Genomic DNA, 2,057 nt, shown 5'->3' with positions numbered 1-2,057 from the left:
GGTTTTGTAATTGGTAGGATTTTCAATTATTTTGATATTTTGACACCTGAAACCTAAGTTAAAGTTGCAGACACATTAAAAGACTGACTCATGACACTTTCATAATGAAAAATTCCTTCCTAATTCACTGCACAAATACAAACCTGTGCTGCTCACTCTACCTTAAATATTAATAATTACAGTAGATGTTTTCTTAATATACTTGGCATCTCATTATGTCTAGTATTCACCAATTAAAAGTAGGAAGTTTTGGGAAACTCAAAACAAGCTGTTTCTGCACAAACAGGTCCATCTCCAGGATACAGCCAAAACCTCCCATTTGCTCCATCATGACATGGAGCCATGACATGGCATCCATGACATGGAGCCAAAACCTCCCATTTGCTCCATCATGACACCCAGAACCATGCCCGAACACGTTTCCATGACAATCATTTTATTGCCAGCACGGATATTTCCCAATTTCAGCATCTGGGCTAGTGTATCATATCTCTTGTGGTTAATTTTTCCAGGTTCTCTTGAATAATACATAATTGAAAAAATACAGGTAGATGTCTTCAAAATAGTAACGATGGCTTCATATTTTTTCTTCTTCTTTTTAATATATTTATCTTGGGCAAATTCTGTCTTGTTGCTGAATGTTGTGCTATTTTCAATTAGCTGCTGAACTATTTCCTCTCCTTTAATGCCCTTGTCTTTCAGAGCCTTTATATCATCTTGTGTATGTTTCTGGGACTTTCCATCATCAACTATATTTCGATTATCAATGCCCGCTTCTTTAGTCTCTGAAGTAGGCTCTTCCTTCTTCTTCTTGAGCTGAAGGCATCCTCCATTACACACTTCAAATGTTGACCCATAACTATGACCAATGGCATTATCCAGGTAGAACCACTGTTTATCGAAAGTTACTTTCTTTCTCCGTTGGACTTGCACTGCTTTGAACACATCTTACCGCTTCAGCATCACGAAGTCATCATCACGGATACAGTGCTCCCCGGGCTGCAGGTGATGCGGGCTTGGCTGCTCTGCTGATGCCTCCATGGATGTCAGACCAGCTAGCTAACATAATGAACAGAGAAAGGAAGTTCCCTGTCATCCATTCTCCTCTACCTAAGCAATATGGATGTGTGCGCCTATGGGATTTACAGTACCAAAAAATTGTGCCCTGCAATGGAATAAGCTTTTTTAAATACTACATTTTATTATTTTAATAGTTGACAGCCTGAGGAAGATCCAGGCATTTCTTTTACTGCCTCTCCCCTTTTCGGTGCATAGAAAGGTTTAGTAGGTGCTTTTTGCAGTTGTTCATGCATCTTCTTTGTTCTAAAAAAGTGATTAGAACTTCTGTGAACTTTTAAACAATTGATTTTTCCCTCTCTAGAAATGTGTGCCAGTGTTGGTACGTCTGTATGTATCAACACGGACAGAATGTACTACCTGTAGTGGAGGAGAGAGAATGAATGCAGTATATTTGAACTGTGGTAAAGACTTGTACAAGTCAGACCAGCTCTCAGTGTGTTGGTATCATTCCTTGTCAAGTGTGTTTTAAGTGCCTTTTCTGAGATTACTCACACTGGTCTCTGAAGGTCTGTCTGCTGGAGTGAGGTGGGTGGCCTTTATCAGTTCTGAAAAAGTCTAATCAAATTACCATTTCCATTGTAAAAAATATAAGTGTCTAGAGTAACTCAAGACTCTTGTCCACTTGAGAATCTTAAGTCTTGCTCACTAGAACATTCTCGTCATATATAGCGTGTGTGTGTCATAGATGCCTACCCAGCAAGGAGAATCTTGCATGAAAAAGATTGTTTTAGTAGCATGTGCTGTTCTAATAATGGCTGCTCTGATTGACAACTGTGGTTTTTATTCCTTTTCCTCTAAATAATTGCTTTTAAAGAACAAAAGTTTACTACTCTGAAAAAAAATAAAAGTAGGAAGTTGCTATATTTGCTGTGTTTGACCTTGGTTGTGGGCAGGAGTCTCCTAAGAGGAAAAGCTACAAATACTGTGTCTAGGGCTAAGTTCTAGGTGTTCGAGTCCACACTATTCTGTAGATATTG

The 2,057-nt window shown here is 38.8% G+C and overlaps 1 pseudogene; it reads right to left on the bottom strand.

The window, feature by feature from the left end:
- Window positions 1–233: 233 nt before the first annotated feature.
- On the bottom strand, window positions 234–1,041 carry LOC125389258 (tRNA (adenine(58)-N(1))-methyltransferase non-catalytic subunit TRM6 pseudogene; annotated as a pseudogene).
- Between the last annotated feature and the right edge of the window lie 1,016 nt (window positions 1,042–2,057).

This window comes from Myodes glareolus, chromosome X, assembly GCF_982192425.1.
Source record: "Myodes glareolus chromosome X, mMyoGla1.1, whole genome shotgun sequence".
Taxonomy (NCBI): Eukaryota; Metazoa; Chordata; class Mammalia; order Rodentia; family Cricetidae; genus Myodes; species Myodes glareolus.
Note: the sequence above shows the minus strand (reverse complement) of the source record. Positions and strands in the feature narration are given on the sequence as shown.